Raw genomic sequence first — 6,741 nt, forward strand, 5'->3', positions numbered from 1 at the left:
CTTTTCAGTTGCCCCCAAGTGATGTTTTGCAATCATTCGTTTCTCTCTATCTCATTCTGCTTGGGTGTTCACGGTCAGCTCCTGTAACTGATGCATTGAGTTCTTCCACTCATCTGTCCAGCTCATGGCAAAGCTTGACAAACTTTGCAGGCAGCTGCCACGGACCTGTAGGTAGGAGGACAGAAATACACTCCCTATCCCAGGTTATCAGTTCTTGAGAAGCAGACAGCTTAAAGCAATTCCTTAAAGCAGAAGCATTCTGATGCAAACAGAATGTGAAGCAGCTGCAGAAATAGACTGCACAGTGTTAACAGCCAAAGGGGTTTGCTCCATCATTACACTCCCCCCCCTTTTTTTTTCTCACACAAGCAGAATCAAAAGCAATACTTCCTAATCCCTATGGCTCAGACCACATTGGAACATTATAAGGGGGGGGCTTCCTTGAACCCTTTCTATTTGATCAGCCTGTCAGTGTCCCAAGAAAGACGAGACCCTTGTGTCTGACCAGCCTGTCTGCATCCCATTGTGGGAACCATACTGGACAGCTGACTGTATCGGAGGGTGATTCGACCAACCTGTTCAGGGACCCATGCTGACAGCATTACTGAATCAAATCCCTTACATGCTGTTGATAGTACACTGGCTGGAAAACAAGCTTGAAGCAATACACAACAAAACTACAGTCACTAATAACAGCTAAAATGAGTTAATTATTTAGCATGCATAAAATTCTTACCCAACAGGTGTCCCTATGGGGACCAGGCAGGGTCAGCCCATCAGCTGATCCCAGAAGTTCCAATGAACTTCTCCACTCTTTTTTTACCAGTCGCTCACCCTCCTTTGCACAGCCTGCCTGCCTTCTCAGCAGCAACAACCATAAATCCCTGCTGCACTTTTGCATTAACCCTTTCTTGCCCCAAATGTTAAACTGCTACCCATTAAAAACATCTACATGAAACCAACAACACAAAATATACAGAACACTCCTCCCTCATCACACACATACACACGTATGGGATACCACAAGCACACTCCACACAACTACAATATTTGAAACACAAAATCCAGACAATCATTACTCCCACTACATGGTCCCACATACAGAACATGGTGCAAGGAGCTCGTGAAGACTATCAGGAAACCAGCTCCGAGAAGCATCATTGCAGTGCAAGGTGGCAGGCTCAACCTTAGCGGGCATCCCCACAGAGGCTCTGCCTCCCTCACATTGCATGAGGCTTGGGCTTTTATACTGACCAAAATGCACACTCATTCCGACACAGGTGGCCAGCCTATGTTGGAAGAAGTGGCCAGCAGTATCTATAAAGGTTTCCAAGGGTTGATAGAAACATGGACATGCTTATATTTACCAACTTCTAGTTCATGAGTATCACAGAGACTGTACCAAAGGAGTTGTATATAGGGTCCCAAATCTACGGTCTGACACATTCTGCCCGATACCCCTGATAAGAGCATACAAGAGACCATCCCATCTTGGGTGGGAAGCGCACATACCAGCACACACACCACGGGAAACTGTGCAATACATCCACATCCCTCACCTGTCTCCCTTCTCCCTTTACAGCTGCCCATTTATCAGGAGGATCTGGGGGATATAAATCAGGCTTCTTTTCCGGATGAATAGGCTCCAGGTCAGAAGTACCATCCAGGTCAGCATTGGCATTATCAGGCGTCAGAATCTCAGGATCACAACAGCAAACTGATGAACGTGCACAGGCTCCTTCTCAGGGTCAATAGGAGATGGGTCGAAAGGGTCATCTTCATCCCCATCCTCAGTCTTCGCTGCCGCAGCGGCAACCAGCAGAGGTTCAGGGGGGAGCCCACTGGTCTCCATGATCTCATTTTTTGACTTTAAGGTCTCTAAAACAGTTCTCCAAATGACTAACAAACTTTTCACAGCATCATTGCCTTTCGTGGCTGCATTCCACAGTTTAACTCCTGCCCCATTCCACAAAGAGATCTCAAGTCTGACAGACTCATCAATCTCTGGGTAATGAGTCTTCAACCATTTCAGCACCAAATTTAAGTCTGTCTCTTTCAAGGTTGCTCCCTTCATCTTGAGAAGGGCTGAAAACATCCATAAATCAGAGGCTTCTTTCTTAGTAATTTTCTCCCAAGTCTCGAGATTAAAAGCTTCACCAACTCCCACAATTAACTCCTTACTCCAGAGCAACAATCTTTTTAGCATAGCTTCATCATAGTCTGTCCCTCTCACAGAGAGGATATGTTGGAAGAGCTTAAGTATTACTTCTTCTTCTTTACTTAACTGTTTTCCCATCCTTAAGCCCCCTTCCAACCGTCCGGCTGCTCACCTTATTTGCACTGCGCAGTGTCTCCGGGCTCACAAGGCTCCGATCCGAGGATTCCCTCCTCCGAGGCTTCTGCCTCCCAATCTTGGTCCAGCCAGATCGATTCCAGCCAATTTCTTCACGGCCCAGCGATTCACACCCTCTTCCATTTCAATGTGAACTTATAGAGGGTCCCTGTTCGGGCACCATTTGCTGCAGAAAGGACTCAGTCAGAGACCAATATGATCAGACAAAAAGCCATTTATTGCAAAGCATTAACTCCTTATACACTATTGCTTACGCACACCTACAGCAATTTGGCATATCATGATTGGATACTTGTCTTGAAGACCCTTAGTGACTAACATAGAACTGGTTAAGCACAGGTGTGAGAACTTGACCTCGAACGCTTGCCAACAGTCCACAGTTCTCATCACTCAGTGAATTCCAGCTGCTTCTTACCTTGCTTGCTTAAGCTTCCTCAGGCCTCCCACAGCCCTGCTGTATCCCTCGGAGTTATTCAGAGCTCATGTACCAAATATCCATTCTCCTGTAAGAACACTGTCTCCACAATGTTACCTATTTCTTGAGCTGATGGCTGAAGAATTTTGCAGAAAGCTGGACAGTTACAGAGTTCTAAGAGATACAAGAGCCTGCTATGGGCACAGCCTTTTTCAGGGTGAGAATATGGCCTTGGGAAGAGGTCATAACCATGTCTTGTTACAGTATTACATTCATACTTACAGAGGTAATGGATGTTAATAATCTCTTTGGAGTAATCACCTATGAAAGAATAAGATGGTAAGTGCATTGTAAAAATTAGAGAAACTAAGGAAGGCTGATCTAAATAAGTTTTGAATGGATACTAGTTGTTGTAATGAGCAGGTCTTGGGGTTTTTGATTGGATGTAACATTTCAGTTGGAGGAATGCTATGCATCAAATAAATATTTACTGCAGAAACCTTTAAGTATGCATTACCTTGGGATGCTTAATCTTAAGTGCTTATTAAAGGTAAGAGTTACCAATACAAATACAGAGATGTTCAGTGTGCTACCATTGTACATCATCTGTAGCTCCACATGAAAATATCAAAGTTTATGTGAGACTGTATATTAATATGAACTGGAATTATGTGCTCATCTAATCTTGAAGCTGAAATACAAGTTTAGGAATCTTGTCAAAAAGCAGATGCAATATGCTGTCAGCAAACCTATAACTCCACATCAGCAACTTACCTACAGGGACACAAAACCATTAGGTTTTAAGTAAAGATTCCCCTAAACTACAGCACAGGAGAGAAAGAAACCCTGGACTTCAAACTGGTTTTACTGGGGGATAGGTGGAAGTATGCTTTCACTGTGCCAAATGAAAGTTACGATTAAGAGAAATTCCTATCTGTTTGCAGAGACAGGATTTAAGTACTCACTGCAGCTGTTCTAAAAGACACTGAAGTTTCTTAGTTTTATTAAGCTAGCATCTCCAGAAAGCCCCTGGCTTGTCTGGGGTCACAAAGCCTTAATAAAACACAAGCACTTGAAACGTGAACCCTGTCCCAGCTGAAAAGTTTTAATAACTCCTTGGACATAAAAGTTTGCTTGAAAAAACCCACCAACATCTGGTGTTTTTAGTTAAGGCTAGGAAGAATGACAGATGTGTTGCAATTGATCAACAGAACCTTTAAGACAAATCAAACTGCAAGGTAGGGCGTATTGACTGATGGTCTTTAAGTAAAGTGGAGAACACAGGCACTAAATCACAAGTAGAGGCACAATACCCAACAGAAGTTTGCAAAGCATATAATCTTGCTGAACTAGTAAGACTTCTCCTTTCCCTCCAGTATATTTTAGACTCAAGCAAGTGCTGCAGGTCCAGTCTACTAATAGCTGCAGGATTCCATAACCCATCTGTCACTGCAGATGCTCCAATAAATAACAAGAAGAATAAAAGCAAGCAACAAATCGTCTAAGACCATTAGTCAGCTCTCCCTGGACACTGCAGTCTTCCTAGAGTACCGGCTGTTGAAATACAACATACTGATTTTGTTGTTTCATTTACCTTAGATTTATTTGCCTCTTTCCTTTTATCAGTGCTCAGAACTTCTTTTCTCTGTAAGGCAAGAAGGTATTCAGAAAGTACACCACCACATTCTCCTTTACACATCCTGTTAGCAAGAACTGATACATACCAAACTGTAAACTTCTATGTTTATTTCAAAGTCCTTTGACACATCGTGCCTAAAAGGGAGAAGAAGGGAAAAATGAGTTAACAGACTGAAGCAAAGAGGTGGCCCTTTTAAATTATACTACTTACTTCTTTCCTCTTTCTACTCCTTAAACTCCCATTTCCCCTGCGGCACCGAAAAAGGGAGCGTGTGCTGCCACCGTGTGTCCGAACGGCGGTACTGCAGGTGGTGGAGGTGGGGGGGCGGAGCGGCTCCGGAAGCCGCTCGCTGCTGCCGTCATGTGTCGGTGCTGAAGGGAGGGGGGGGCAGCTCTGTCGAAAATTCAGCATTGAAATGGGGGGCGACGGGGGAGAAAGCGGCTGGGGGCCACTGTCCGGTTCTACCGTGTGTACTTCGGGGGGCTATCCGCGGCAAACCCGGTCGGGAAAGCGGAGGTGCGGCGCCGAGAGACGACTGATGCTGCCATCATGTGGCCAATGTTCGGTACTGCACACGGTGAAGAAAGGCGGCTGCGCGGGTGGCGCCTCAGCCAATCAGAGGAGTGGGGGGCGCCGCCCGCGAAGGGCGTGGCTAGCAGCTTGTCACGTGCACAGAAGCCAATCAGAGGAGTGGGGGGGCGCTGCCGGAGCCGGGCGGGACTAGGAGCGATTGACAAACGCCGCAGCCAATCAGAGGAGTGGGGAGGCCCGTGTAGAAGCCGAACTGAAGCGGGGCGGGACTAAGAGTGACTGACAGGCGTCCCAGCCAATCGGGGTGTGGAGGGGTGCCGCCGAGCCGGGGCGGGACCGTACCGGACCGAGCCGAGGCGAATCATGGCGGGTAACGGGACTCGGCGGAGGCACACGGGGGGGCAATGGCAGCTGTCGGCTCCCCGGGGACCCCATGGAAGCCACTCCGGTCCCTCCGGGCGGCTCCGTCCCCCTCAGGCGGCTTCGGCTACGTTCGGTTCTCTTCGGGCGGCCCCGCCGCTCCGGGAGGGTTCGGCTTCGCCACAGCCAATCAGAGGAGTGGGGGGGCGATGTCTGAAAGGGGCGTGGCTACGAGAGGGTGACGTGTGCCTCAGCCAATCAGAGGAGTGGGGGGGCGCCGCCGGAGCCGGGCAGGACTTAGTGTGATTGACAAGCGCCGCAGCCAATCAGAGGAGTGGGGAGGCCCGTGTAGAAGCCGAACGGAAGCGGGGCGGGACTAAGAGTGACTGACAGGCGTCCCAGCCAATCGGGGTGTGGAGGGGTGCCTCCGAGCCGGGGCGGGACCGTACCGGACCGAGCCGAGGCGAATCATGGCAGGTAATGGGACTCGGCGGAGGCACACGGGGGGGCAATGGCAGCTGTCGGCTCCCCGGGGACCCCATGGAAGCCACTCTGGTCCCTCCGGCCGGCTCCGTCCCCCTCAGGCGGCTTCGGCTCCGCTCGGTTCCCTTCGGGCGGCTTCGCGCTCTTGTGGTGCACTTCGTAGTTTTGGCCACAGGAGGGCGGCAGCTCCCGTTGCTCTGAGCCACCCCTTTGCTTCCCCTCCCGCATCTCCGGCACCTGCAGTACCGAGCTTTGGACACAGGATGGCAGCAGCGAGCAGTGCCCCGAGCTACGCCGTGCCCCCCCCCACCTCCAGCTCCTGCAGTACCGACGCTTAGACACGAGGTGGCAGCACACGCTGCAGAAGCAACGGCCTGAGAGCAACGGCCGCTCCCCTCCCCGTTGACAGCCTCCGGGGACCCCAGCTGCTGAGTGGGGACAGTTTGCAATATTGGGGCTGGGGCAAAGTTGCTCAGGGAACTTTTATTCGAGTCTCTTTCAGACTTTTATTGCTTTGTGGGGATTTATAATCACATTCTTCTCTTTTGCTTTTTATTTTCTTTACGCGTTTTATTTATTTCCTTTTTCATTCATGTTTTTTCCAGCTGTCCTTGTCTTTTATTCTCTTTCAGTAACGTTTTTTAGGCGTCCCATACCTAAAATGAGGTAAGAAATGGGCAAACATGGGTTAGAAAATTAAAAAAATGGTTCAAAACACCTTACAAATGGTCCAAAGTGGAACACAAGTGGCCCAAAATGGATTAAAACAAGCAAGAAATGGGTAAAAATGGGTTAGAAGTGGGCAAAAATGGCTTACAATGCGGGAGATGTGGATAAATTTGTGACAGAAACAGCCACAGACTGGTCAGAAATAGCCCCAAAAAAAGATTTAAAGGGGTTAGAAAAGGGAAAGATGGGTTAGAAATTGCCAAAAACGGCTTAAAACTGGTAAGAAATGGG

General features: G+C 48.5%; 1 long non-coding RNA gene across 1 annotated transcript; it reads right to left on the minus strand.

Annotated features, from left to right (window-relative positions):
* Positions 1-2,802: 2,802 nt before the first annotated feature.
* Positions 2,803-4,766, minus strand: LOC117438804 (uncharacterized). The gene is made up of 3 exons (XR_004551038.1): positions 4,493-4,766; positions 4,363-4,413; positions 2,803-3,089 (listed from the first exon to the last, which is right to left on the minus strand). It is a non-coding gene; the product is annotated as an uncharacterized lncRNA (long non-coding RNA).
* Between the last annotated feature and the right edge of the window lie 1,975 nt (positions 4,767-6,741).

This window comes from Melopsittacus undulatus, unplaced genomic scaffold (assembly GCF_012275295.1).
Source record: "Melopsittacus undulatus isolate bMelUnd1 unplaced genomic scaffold, bMelUnd1.mat.Z mat_scaffold_623_arrow_ctg1, whole genome shotgun sequence".
Classification (NCBI taxonomy): domain Eukaryota; kingdom Metazoa; phylum Chordata; class Aves; order Psittaciformes; family Psittaculidae; genus Melopsittacus; species Melopsittacus undulatus.